General features: G+C 43.0%; 1 long non-coding RNA gene across 1 annotated transcript in view; it reads left to right on the top strand.

Moving 5' to 3' along the window:
* LOC138739787 (uncharacterized) overlaps positions 1-7,719 on the top strand; it is an 89,373-nt gene extending 81,654 nt beyond the window's left edge. Inside the window, exons 2-3 of the long non-coding RNA XR_011342451.1 lie at positions 1,082-1,230; positions 7,646-7,719. This is a non-coding gene — a long non-coding RNA (uncharacterized lncRNA). The remainder of the gene's footprint in view (positions 1-1,081; positions 1,231-7,645) is intronic.
* The last annotated feature ends 6,431 nt before the right edge of the window (positions 7,720-14,150 follow it).

Genomic DNA, 14,150 nt, shown 5'->3' with positions numbered 1-14,150 from the left:
AGCAAAGACAACAAATTGTCGCAAATGGCTAAAGACCTCCTGAGCATCCTTAAACCCAACAGTATGAGCAGTGATTTTTTTTTTCTTATTTTAGTAAATTTCTCTCCCCTTCTTAACCCCTCTTACTCTTTTCTCCATCCTCCCCCCTTCCAGTAATCTCTTTCTCCACTTGTCTCTTCATCTCTCCTACCTTCTGTCCAATACCCTATCAATTCTTTGCACCTCCTTTCACCCCCTTCATAGAGTTGACAGTTCCCACTTACATCTCGATGAAGGGTCTCGACCCAGAACATTGACCAGTTCTACTCATGGATGCTGATTGACCTCCTGAGTTCATCCTGCAGCTCATTGTTTGCTCAACAATTCAGCATCTGCAGTTTTGAGTTCCTCTGTATTTGGTAGCAGGATTAAAACACATATACACAAAATTATAGACTACTGTGAAAAAGTCGCACTGGGAATAAAACACAGATGCAAATAATTTATAGAAGAAGGTGGGAAAAATCGCAACACACACACGATGAACTGGGTACATATGAAAATCGAGAAAAAAAACAATACAATACCTGCCACCCCTTGACTCAGTGCCGGCACAGCTTTAACCTACTCGGGACACTAATTAAAATACTCCCGACTCTATAACAGTGCACATCTTACCAATGATTTCTCCAGCACTGTTCCACAGTTCTTGGCCTGGAGTGAAGCAGGGTAGTCCCTCAAAAATGGTAAAGAGATAAAAAAAAACCAAGTACACCTGATCCAGCAGATCCAGCCCAGGTAATTTACAGGGCTTGGCTCGGTGCCAGCAACATTGTCGATTACAATAGCCAATGGCCCTAGGCCAAGTACATAGGAATTTAAATTACCCAAAAGCAAAGTGTGCACTAATGGGTGGGGTGGGGCCAAACCTTGATTGGCAGGTGGTGTCTTCTGACCAGGTAGTGAGCAGTGCAGTCCTTCATAATATAATAGGTTGAAGACATGAAATTTCTCCCTTCAAGATAAGTTTAGAGCATGTTGAGCTTTTACTTGAGGTGTAATTGATGTTGAGTATTTTCATCATTTTCTTTTGTTATTATAGATTTCCTGCAGATTTCTTGCTTTGTCATAATTGACACAAATTCATCAATCTCCTGCAAACTGCTACACCAAAGGCCCAGGTCCACTGCAATGGAAAACAATTCAAGTACAGTTTGCAAACAAAAAAAAAATAGAAGTGCTGGAAGAAAGGTGAGATTTTCAAGGCAAACTTCTTCATGCAAAGAGTGATAAGAGTTTAGAATGTGCTGCCAGCTGAATTGGTGAATGCAGGCTCGATTTGGACATTTAAGAAAAATTTGGATAAGTTCATGGATGGGAAGAATATGGATGGACTCTGATCTTTGTGCAGTTCAATCGGACCGGGCAGAATAGTTTTGCACAGACTAGATGGGCTGAAGGGCCTCTAGTGTTCTGCTTCTAACTCAGCCAGTCAAGTAGCATCTGCAGAACTAGAAAACGGATGTTTCATTTTGAAGCCCCTTGTCACTGATGAAGAGAAAAGGGTTCTTTCAACATTTCTGCTTTTGTTAGATGTCAGCTCTATCATCTATAATGCCACATTTGGACACCATATAACCATATAACTTACAGCACAGAACAGGCCAGTTCGGCCCTACTAGTCCATGCCATAGCAAATCCCCACCCTCCTAGTCCCACTGACTAGCACCCGGTCCATACCCCTCTAGTCCCCTCCTATCCATGTAACGATCCAATCTTTCCTTAAATGTAACCAATGATCCCGCCTCGACCACGTCTGCCGGAAGCTCATTCCACATCCCCACCACCCTCTGCATAAAGAAATTTCCCCTCATGTTCCCCTTATAATTTTCCCCCTTCAATCTTAAACCATGACCTCTAGTTTGAATTTCCCCCTTTCTTAATTGAAAAAGCCTATCCACATTTACTCTGTCTGTCCCTTTTAAAATCTTAAATTGCATTTAAAGTCAGTAGAGCAACCAAAACTGTTCCTTAGGTTTTTGGACTCAGTATATCTTGTAAAGTTCATTGAAGTGGTGCCACTCCAGGTGTGTTAAAGGGCTGTTAGTTTGCATCCTTTTACGGAGATTAAATTTTATATATCTGAGCTAATGTTTCAAGGCAATACTGATGGAGATGCTACCTCTTCGAAGAAGCATTAAAATGACTCACCATCTGCTCTCTCTGATGAACGCAAATGAACCCACACCACTGTTTTAGAAAACAGCCAAGCATTTTTTTTAAATGTTAAACCCATGTCGAAGATGTGTGATTTCTTGCTCATACTTTGTTGCAAGAGCTAATTGTAGTAAAATTCCTATAATTCAGTATCCAGTTTTTCAGAAATTGCTGTAGTTTGGTTCTGGCTCACTTATTAGTGTTGGTAACAGAATGTGTCTACTCTGGTCTGGTAAAAAGAGTGAAACAATACTTGTTAGTTCAGTGTGGAATGTGGGCCAAGTGAGCAGCCAAATCCAGGATCAAACTGAAAAATACAAGATGAAATTTACTGGTGTAAAAGTTGTAACACTCATGGCTAATTTATCCTGAAGTCCTCTGTGGTCTGGTTTCCACCCACATCCAAGAGATATGCAGGTTGGGAGGTTGTGGTAAGTAGTTCCTTCCTGGTGTGCATGTGAAATGAAAGCATCTGAGTAGAGTTTAACATCACAAAATTTGTTGTTTTGCAGCAGCGATAAATGTAGTTCCTTCCTGGTGTGCATGTGAAATGAAAGCATCTGAGTAGAGTTTAACATCACAAAATTTGTTGTTTTGCAGCAGCGATAAATTACCTTTTAAAAAAAAATAAATAAATGAGTGCAAAAGAAGAGAAAATGAAGTTGTGCCTGTGGTTCATTGTCCATTCAGAAATCAGATGGCAGAAGGGAAGAAACTGTTTTTGTACTGTTGGGTGTTCATACTATCTTCCTGATCGTAACAGTAAGAAGAGGGCATAGGCTGAGTGGTGATGATCCTTGATGATAGGGTATGCTTTCTTGAGAAACCACCTCTTGTAGATGTCTTTAATGGAGTGAAGACTAATGCCCATGATGCTGTTGGCTGAGTTCACAACTCTCTGTACTTCCGGCTGTTCTGTGTATTGGGCACCTCCATACAAATCAGTGATTCCGACAGTTAAAATGCTTACCACTATACATCTGTTATTTGCAAAGGTCTTCGGTGACACACCAAATATTCTCAGCCTTCTAACAAAGTATAGTCACTGGCAAGCCTTCTTCATAATTGCATCAGCACAAAGGCAGCAGGATAGATCTGCAGAGATGTTGACACGCAGGAATTTGAAGTTCTTTACCCTCTCCACTGCTGACTCTTTTATGAGGACTGGTTTGGGTTCTCATTATTTCCCCCTCCTGAAAGCCAAAATCAGTTCTTTAGTGTTCATAATGCTGAGAGTAATGCTATTGCTGTTGTGGAATCACTCAATTAGCTGATATATCTCCCTCCTGCACACTCCTTATTTTCAGTCTGTGATTCTGCAGACCATTATTGGGAAATTTTAGATGGTATTTGAACTGTGCCTCGTAGAATGAGTAGAGCAGTGGGCTAAACACACACATCTTTGAGGTGGAATTGTGTTGAATGAGGAGGATACATTGTTTCGGATTCTATAATACTGCCATAAAAATGGATTTAGTGTAGGATGGGACAAATGGCGCATGATAGAAACATAGAAACATAGAAGATAGGAGCAGGTGTAGGTCATTCGACCCTTCGAGCCTGCTCCTCCATTCAACGAGATCATGGCTGATCTTAAAGTTCAGTACCCCGTCCCCGCCTTCTCTCCGTAACCTTTAATACCCTTATACTGAAGAAATATATCTAATTCCCTCTTAAATATATTTAATGAACCTGCCTCTACTGCCCTCTGTGGCAATGAATTCCACAGATTCACCACCCTCTAGGTAAAGAAATTCCTCCTCATCTCGGTCCTAAATGGTTTGCCTATTATTGATATGCCCTTTGTGAGCCTAAGGGCCTGTTACAATGTGACATTTCTCTAGGATTCAACAACTCAAATGATAAGTAGAAAGGAAAAAAAGGAGCTCCAATTAAAAATAACAGGCCAAATGTTAATTTCTGTTGTAATTTCTATTGTTATTTTACAAAGCAGGAAAAGAGATCAAAAACCATTGCCTGCAGCTTTGTTGAGCTGCCCACATTATTAAAATAACTCATCAATATTGTAAGGTGCAGATCTGAATTGCATAATTTCATAATGTTTTCATTCAGATACATTCACAATCATATTTGCTTCCTTTTGATGTTTGACTTGCATTGAATTTACACATAACAGTTTAAAGACTGATGTTACTAATTAGCACCTAATAATTCAGATAAATTTGTAAAAGATCGTAAAAAGTGAGCAAGTTTCTTTCATGACTCACACGTGGGAATGGACTGTGTATGAAAATGTAACCCTCAGTTCATTACAACAAATGGCCACCTCTACGTGAAATTTGATATGCATACTTTTTCAATGAATCTTATTCTGTGGAACGTCATGATGGTCTTGTTATGAATTTGATAGTTTTTATCTTGAGTGTTGGTTGATGTGAATCTTGAATAATCCACAAAGGATTTCAATTCAACTTCAGCAGCTTTGGATTTCTGCTTATCACATTCTTTGCCCAGTCAGAAGAGTTGGTCTGAGGATCTCCTTGCTCAATGCCTCACTTCAGCAAGGGACAGAGTATATTCAGAGACCCAATCATAGTTTCCATCTTCATGGTTTTTGAAGGCAGAGAAATAATAAGATGGAATAAGTAAAGTAAAGAGATACACAAAATCAGATCAAGGTTGGTCAAACCCCTTCCTCCCTGTAGTTACACAACACTTATTAGAGCGCCAGAGGCCAAGTCAGAATCCGACACTGAGTGTAAGGAGCTTATCTATTCTCCTTGTGTCAACCTGTGTTTTCTCTGATTTCCTCCTACATTTTAAGGACATGTGGAGTTAGTTGGTTAATTGGTCACATGAGTGTATGTGGATGGCATTGGCTTATGAGCTGGAAGGGTCTATTAACATTGCTACATTTGTAAATTAAATTAAATGTTTAATTTAAATATTAATAAATTGATACAATGAAGGCTAGGGTCAGATGACCAGCTCAGACTGAAATGAGATGCAAAAATGCACTAGAAAACCAAGGAAAGATTCATGGAATGTTTAGATATATAATATATGTAGCGACCAGCAAGAACAAGGCCCATGAATGACAGAGTGTTGGAGAGTTGGATAGGCAGTGAGTGGAGATCTGGTGGGTTACACGTTCAGGACTGATAGATTAACATCTCGAGGTAACAGGAAAAGGATTTCAGCTGCAGTTAGGTCACATTAGAGGCAGGTCATTTGGCAAAGCTGAAAATAGCTTTGGTGAAGTTTAGAAACTGTGCTCTGGCCCCTCAATACTGTCACCTAACTGAAGAGCTATGCAGAGTCACAGAGCTGTTCAGCACAGAAACAGGCCCATCAATCCACCATGCCCATGCTAATCACTGAATAGTCATTTACATTAATCAAATGTTTTTCTCCCCCACATTCCCATCAACTGGTCTTCAATTCTACCACTCACCTACATTATCGAGACATTATAGTAGCAAATTAACCTGCCAACCTATAACTGCTTGGGATATCAGATGAAACCAAAGCACTCAGAAGAAACCTGTGCAATCAGATGGAGAACTTGCAAAGTCAATCCACTCCAGATTGAACCCCACTGTGAGGCAACAGTTCACTCACTGCATCAGTGTGCCACCTGAAGTGGTGGGAGGGAGGATGATGTCAAAGAGACCAACAATCTTGTCTGGAGCCAAGGACAATGATTCTGTGGAACTAATATCCATCTGGACCAAATCCTGGCTCTGGATTGATTTCACAACATTAGATACGAGGTCTAAATTCAAAATTAAGTTTTGTTGAATTGGAACTAAAAATTAAGGAATGAAAAAATGAGATGGGGTTATTCTGGCAGGAGGTCCATGTCTAGCAGCATTCCGTAAGGATCAGTGTGGGGCCCATGCTACTTATGGGGTTTGGATGAAAATGTAGATGGGTGGGTTAGTAAGTTTGGAGATGACAAGGATTTATGCAGATGTGGACAGTGTAGAAGGCTATTAAAGGATGTACTAAAATATGGTTCAGTTCCAGATGAATTTTAATCTGAGCAAGTATAAAGTATTGCACTTGTGAAGATCAAATTTAAGAGGAAAATATACAGTAATGATAGGCCTCTAAACAGAATTTATATACAGAGATCCAAGTCAATAGCTCTCTGAAAGTGGCCACACAAATAGTATGTTTCCCATCATTGTTTGTGTCATTGATTACGAGAATAAGAATGTCATATTCCAGCTGTATAAAACATTGATAAGGCTGAACTTTAACTCTTGTGTGCAGTTCTGGTCAGGAAGGATGTGAAGGCTTTGGAAGGGGTACAGACAAGGTTCACCAGGATGACAGATAATGTAGACAGAATCATTTTGCTGGAATTAAAATGACAAGTAAAAGAGAACATGCTTTTAAATTGAGGGGTGGAAGTTTAAAAGAGATGACTGGGAAAATGTTTTTACTCAGATATTAGTACCAGCCTGAAATGGTGGGGGGGGGGGGGGGGGGTCAGAGTGAGTTGTGGAAGCAGATATGAACTGAGTATTTAAGAGGCTTTTAGATGGACACGTGAAAATGCGGAGGATAGTGTAGTATGGATCATGTTCAACAGAAGAGTTTTAGTTTAATTTGCATCATGTTGAGCACAGACACCATAAGCAGAAGAGCCTGATTGTGGGCTGCACCGTTCTATGTTCCATATGTACCTCATGGTGCCAAAGAGTCTGGGCAATATAATTCCATGAGTTATGAGGCTTTTGAAAACATAACAAATATTAGTTGGCAGTTTTTATGATTCTCCTTTAACATTATCTGTGCTTTTTATTGTTGTAATATAGATCTAAACAGGGTGATTAATCTGGATTACAGTTATGTAAATTCAGGATAAGAACATAGAATTAGCAAATCCCTAATGAGTAGATCCTTGGTAAATTACATTAGTGATAAAAGTAATTAATATTTTGTCAGTTAATTGCTTTAAAAAAAGAGTTGGACAAGTGTCATCTTAAAAACGGGGAAGAGAATTATACAAATCAGGATAAATCATGAAACTCTCTGACATTATGCAGTTATTTAATGGATTTAGTAGGCAGATGGAGAAAAAAAATGAACCATTCAAACAATGGTTTCTGTTATCATGAGCCTTTCAAATCCACTCTGCAGAATAACAGGATTATGTTGCACAACACGCAAACATTACGTTGACTTCAACAGAGCCAAATATCAAGAGGGAATTAAACAGTTGCCAATATCATGTCAACTGTCCAGGCCTTGACACAAAAGACAAGATTCCCTTCTATTTTCTTGAGGTTGCATTTTCACTCAACAGGATCATGCAGAGTGATGAGTAAAACTATTTATTTCTTAATAATTAAGGCAGGCATTGTTTTATGTGCAGATTGTTCCCAGCTGGGGAAAGTTGTGTTGAAGAACAATTTTAGGAGGAAATGAAAGCAAAGATTTTTTTCAATGTTTTAAATTTATTTTTTTCTCCACCCAGATTTTCTATATACATAGTGAATTCTTTGCCTCAACAATAGGCAAAAGACTATTCTCCCTTTCCATCCACTCTGGGGTTCTGAGTGAATCATTTATAAGGTAAATGCATCCTTTTGTACAAAATTGTGGACTGCTTCTTGGCTGAAAAAGACCTGTGTCAAGTATTTTTCCAGACTCGATATTCTTGAAGCAAAATTAACTGCTGATGTATTGTGCCCTGTGTACATGACCTTTCAATAACAGTACTTAATTAACAGTTGTAATAATTCTTCATTTGTTTAATAACTTCAGGCCCTTTACGTTACACAAACAATGAAGAGTTGAATTACTAATTTAGTTAATGAAGAATATAATTTTTGTGACTTTGAAAAAAATAACTTTCATCGATACTCATTCTCTTCAACATTTAATTATCATATATAATTGCAAAGAAGTTACACTGTGCAATTTGACATGTTAATATTTTGATTGTCTCATTCATCTCTAATTAATTTTGCGTCACAAACCTCACAAGTGGTTCAGCTATTCTCAACTTATCCCTCTTTCTTTCACATATGATGTTATTTATTTCTGTTCTTCCGTCCTCTTTACAGAGGTTAATCCCTCATAGTTGTTCCTCAAATTAACCTATATTCATGTATTTTGTGTGAACTGTCAGGGGAAGGTAGCGGAGATTAGTTGTTCAGATGGAAAGGAACAATCACCCAGAGGAGCATACAGGTTCAATTGGAAGAACAAGTAAGGACGTGCTCATCAAGGGAATTCAGTTGAATCACGGCAATTGTAAGCAAGAAGTATAGTTAGCAGAGTAGATGAACTCAAGCTTCAATTAACACAGGAGTCTGATGTTTCTTCTGTTACAGTAATGAAACTTGGGTTCTTTGTTTTAAACAACCAGATTTATTAACTAAACAAATGGCACGAAGGTCTGAACATACACATGCCAGACCTCATGTAGAGGCATCCATCTTGAATCTACCCAAGATGCAACAGCTTTCCCAAAATGTAACCTTCCCTAGATGCTATACACTCTGTCTCCGGCACCTCCTGGTGCTAGCACTCTATCACTACAGAGCCTATTATGTTTTTTAGATAGAGTTTGTGTGATTTTTCCAGTTTAAAGAATGTCCGACATCTTGGCATTGGTCATTCACAGACAAACTACCAAAATTCGAAATCTCCATTTCCTTACACGAGTTTAGACAGTATACAGGAAGTGCTGTAATTAAAGAGGCGGGACTTGCAAAGCACATCATCATTACTTGCTATTCATTAGCCCATTGTTCACAAAATGCCTGCAGTTAATTTTAGACTGCATGCATTCTGGGAAATTTACTAGGGGTCTAAGAGGTAAACTATCAGAATGGGAAGGGCACTCTCAGTCCCTGTGTTCCAGGAAAATGGCAATAATTTCCTGGAATGCAGCAACTGTTTAAAAAAGCATATGATTGTGTTGCCATTACAGAGGCAGGGTTGTGTGACTGGGAGGACTGGTAAACTCAGTATCCCAGGGAATCAAATATTCACCCAAGAAGAAAATAGAGAGAAGATTGTATAACTTGAGTATTGAGGGAAGAAATTCTTTCTTACAAGTTACTCAAACAAGGCTATACAGGTGGACATTTGAAATGAAAAGGTTTTTATTTTGCTTGGGTGAAACAAGAAAGTCTGCAGATGTTGTGACTGTAGTTAATGCACAAAAGAGCTGGAGAACTCAGCAGGTCCTGCAGAGTCGTGGGTCAGCAGAGTGAACAGCTGTGGACTAAACACAAAGCCCTGGGGGACCTCCGTACTCAGTACTGTGGAGATATCACAATGTGTTGGTGAAATAAGCTGAACAATGGCAAATAGGGTATAATTCAGACCAATATGAGGTCATGCATTTTGGGAATATTAGTGTGGCCATTCCAAAGGAGGACATGATCATGTTACTGTATATATATTATAGCTTTTGTTGTTTTTGAAATACTATTTAAATCTTAATTAAAAAAATATATTTTTAAACACACTGAATACATATATATATATTATAGAGCAGCCTCGCACTTCTCAAAGAAAGACACACACGTGTGTAGTGATGTATAGCTCTCTGTTTTATTGGGGCTGAAGCTCAGTTTTTATACTGTTGGTGTTCCCACCATTTGTCCCATCAACTGACATCACTGCCCGCACAACAATGGTGGTTTTCCCGCATGTGGGCCCCCTTCTTGCATTACAGTGCCTTCTTCCCTGCTCACTATCTCCAAGTTGTTGGCTGTGCAGCGGGGGCCCCAAAGCTGCCTTAGCCATACGACCACCGGTTCGCTTGCTGGGGTCAGTGCGGTTGTGGAGTCTGCTGGTTCCTGGTTGCGCTTACCGAAAAGAGCGCCGGGCCGATTGCCATAGCGGTATGCTGCTACATGACTCCCCCTAGAACCGGCGGTATTGCCTTTGAAGCCTGCAGGCAGTGTCTCTGTCATCTTTGGTGGTCTGCCTCTCATGCATGGTACTAGCATATCAATGGGGCATGCCAGATCTAGGTGTGCCGGCTTCAACCTGTCAGTAGTGAAGACCTCTGTCTTGCCTCTAACCTCACCTCAAACCTCTAACTCAAATGTGGCACCATTCTTTCATTTGACCTGGAATTGACCCTCAGTATGGCCTCAGTAGCGGTGGACGGTTTGGACTCCTATGGATGAAAACATACTCACAATCCTGCAGGTCTTTGGTTATGTTGGTCTTCACATGTCCATGCCTGGTCAGTGGGGTCAGGGCCAGGTTGCCGACTCATACCCGTTGCCTGAGGAGGAGTGTTGCTGTGTCATCTTGTTGCTTGTCTGGGCACCACCAGTGGAGCTCCATACACGAGTTCTGCAGAAGAGGTGTTGAGGTCCTCCATGGGCACAGTGCGGATCTCCAACAGTGCCCATGGTAGCTCATCCACCCAGTTGGGTCCTTGAGTGCAGACTTGAGGTGTCTGTGGACATGCTCCACCAGCCTATTCGATTGTGGGTGATAGGCTGTGTCCCACAGACTCAGGTGATCAGTCCAGAGGCTGGAGGTGAATTAGGCCCCTCTGTCTGATGTGATGTGAGATAGTATGCTGAACCGTGTTACCCAGGTGGAGATGAGGGCTCTGTTGCAGGAAGTCATTGAGGTATCTGCCATCGGGACTGCTTCTGGCCACCTGGTGAACCAGTCAACCATTGTGAACAAGTACTGGAACCCCTGGGATAATGGTAGGGGTCCCACAATATCCATGTGGATCTGGTCAAACCTTCTCTCCACGGTCCTGAAGTGTTGCGGTGGGGTCTTGGTGTGCCACTGCACCTTGACTGTCGGGCAGTGCATGCATGCCTCCGCCACCCACTGACTTGTTTTCAGAGACCATGCCACACATATTTGCTGGCCAACAATCAGACCGTGGTCCTGATGGATGGGTGAGCCAGCCCGTGGATGGAATCAAAATCATGTCGTCTCCAAGCCATGAAGACAATAGGTCTGATTTGTCTGGTGTGCACATCACACAGGTGGGTGGTGTTATCTGCACTGACCAGGATGTCCTGGAGTTGCAGTCTCAAAATGGCTGTCTTTTATTGGGGCATCTCCTCATCCTCTGTTTGGGCCTTTGCCAGTGCCACAAAATCCACTCCCTTTGATAGCACGTGGATGGTTTGCCTGGACAGTGCATCTGCCATCACGTTGTATTTTCTCAAGACAAATTACACATTCATGGTGTACTCAGTGATGTATGACTGATGATGCTGTTGGCAAGCTGACTGAGGGTCTGAGATTTTTGCCAGGGTGAAGGTCTGCTGAGAACTGTAAAAGTCCTGTAGTCGAAGAAGTATCAGAAGTGGCAGATGACTAGGTACAGTGCCAGTAGCTCCATTTTGAAAGCGCGGTACTTCAGTTCTGGAGGTTGCAGATGTCAATCGTTGTTCCTATGGCGTCCTCCATCAGGGCTGTTGGGAGTGTCTGCCCTGGATTGTGCCAAAAGAGCGGTACTCGCCAGCGCTTCCTTGGCCTTTACGAAGTCCTCTGCCGACTCTAAGTCCCAAGATTACGTCCTTGGCTTTGTCTACCCTGCGGGGTGAATAAGGACTGCATGATTCTGGATGCTGGTGGGATGAATCTCTGATAAAAGTTGATCATCCCCATAAACTCCTACAGTCCCTTGGTCATGTTGGGCCTAGGAAACTTTTGGATGGCTTCCACCTTGCTGGGTAGTGGTGTGGCCTCCTTCCTCGGTTATCCTATGGCCCAGGAAATCAATGGTCTCCAACCCAAACTGACATTTGGCTGGGTTGATCGTCACCCAAACTCATTCAGCCAGGTGTAGAGGTAACGAAGGTGCACAAAGTGTCCTTGCTGGTCTTTGCTCACCACCAGGATATCATCGAGGTAGATGAAAGTGCCATCTAGGTCTCGGCCCACTGCATAGATCAGCCGCTTAAAGGTTGCCCAGCATTCTTCAGTCTGCATGGCATGTGAAGGAATTCAAACAAGCCAATTGAGGTGACGATGGGGGTTTTGGGGATGTTGTCAGTGTATATGGGGATCTGATGGTATCCCCGCACGAGGTCCACTTTAGAGAAAATCATTGCCTGCAAAGTCCTGTATGTGTGGCACAGGGTAGCAATCTGGCATAGTGGCCTCATTAAGCTGGTGGTTGTCACTACACAGTCTCCAATCCCCAGTGGCTTTGGGCACCATGTGTAGGGGGAAGTCCATGGGCTGTCTGACCACCATACTATGCCCAGTTCTTCCAGCTTTTTGCTTTGCTAGTTTGAGCCTCGCTGGGGGCACGGAGCAGTGGGCTGTAGGTCAGGATGTTTGGGCATCTCCGAGGTGAACTGGGGGGTAAGCACTGGCAGGAAATCTGCGAAGATCATGGCATACTCATCTGTGGAATGCTGCACCAGGACCCGGTTGGGGGGGGGGGGGGCGCTAGGAGTCAGGCATCCTTGAGATGGAAGGTCTGGAATGTCTTTGCTTGGATGAGTCTCTGGCCCTTCAGGTTCACCAGCAGGCTGTGGGCGTGCAAGAAATCTGCCTCGTGGAGCGGTGGTTCCACTGCTGTCAACATGAATATCCACGAGAAGAGGTTGCCTCCCAAATGCAGTTAGACCCTGTGCATACCATAGGTCCTGTTGGTGCTGTTTTTGGCAGCTGTCAACATGGGGCCCATTTGCCGCTTCTGGTTTCCTGACCCTATGGGGGCAAGACGCTGACCTCCACTCCTGCTGTGTCTGTGAAGAACCACTGCCCTGATCGTTGGCCAGCCATTGTGGTCATCAGGGACAGCTGGCCCCACTGTTGATATCTGCATGGTGATCGGCATCAGCAGGCTCCAGAGCCCCATCACTGGTGGTAGAAGCACCACTGGTCATTGGGCTTACCTTCCTTGTGGGGTTGCAGCTCCTTGTGCAGTTTGGTCTGGGTCTGGCTGAGAGCCCTACGGATGCACTCTCTTTTGCTTCCATAAGATATCCTTTCCTGGGGTTACTGAAGTCAGCATCCGCCAGGAACAGTTGGACCTCTTCAGGTAATTGTTCTAAGAGCACCTGCTCAAACATTATGCAGGGTTCATGCTTCCCAATGAGGGCCAGCATATTGTTCATCACGGCCGATGAGGGCCTGTCCCCCTGTCTGCCAAAATGGAGCAAACGTGCCCCTCTCTCTGACCGTGAGAGCTCAAAAGTAGCAATAAGCAGCTCTTTGAAGGCAGTGCAGGAGCCTTCCAATGGGGGATCCTGGATGAAATTAACCACCCAGTTCACTATGTCCTAGACCAGGGCACTCACCATGTGATAATACCAGGTGGACTCCGCTGTGATCTGCCAAAATCTGAAACTGTGCCTCAGCCTAGCCAAACCAGATGTGGGCCTATTCGTCCAGAAGGTCAGCATCTTCAGGGTGACTGCATGGACTACTGCTCGCTCATCGTTGGGTTTAGATGTTATCTAAACCATTGGGGTCACCAATTTTAGCCGTGCGCTACTTGAAGAAAGACATACACTGGTGTACTGAGGTATTATTGGGGCTTTTATACTGTTGATGTTCCCGCCATTTGTCCCATCAACTGATGTCACCGCCTGCATAACAATAGTGGGTTTCCCACGTGCAGGTTCCCTTCTTGCATTACAATGACTTCTTCCTTGTGCACTATCCCCAAGCTGTTGGCTGTGTAGAGGGGGCCAGCGCCATGTTGGGGATGCTGGCCCCTTTGCTGCTTTAGCCATACAACCGCCAGTTCGCTTGCTGGGGCCTGTGCAACTGTGCAGTCTGATGGCTCCTGGTTGTGCTCACCGCCCGGTGCGCCAGCCCGATTGCTGCAGCGGCATGCCACTACTATATATAGATAGAGAGAGAGAGAGAGAGAGAGAGAGAGAGAGAGAGAGAGAGAGAGAGAGAAAGGGGGGGTGGGGTGGGGGGGAGAAAGAGACATATGCCATGAGTGGTTATATTTAAGGAATATTGAAAACTAGAGGGATTTTGGAGAACATAAATCATTGAAAATGGCC

This window comes from Narcine bancroftii, chromosome 1 (genome assembly GCF_036971445.1).
Source record: "Narcine bancroftii isolate sNarBan1 chromosome 1, sNarBan1.hap1, whole genome shotgun sequence".
Classification (NCBI taxonomy): domain Eukaryota; kingdom Metazoa; phylum Chordata; class Chondrichthyes; order Torpediniformes; family Narcinidae; genus Narcine; species Narcine bancroftii.
This window is presented reverse-complemented; position numbering and strand designations above follow the sequence as displayed.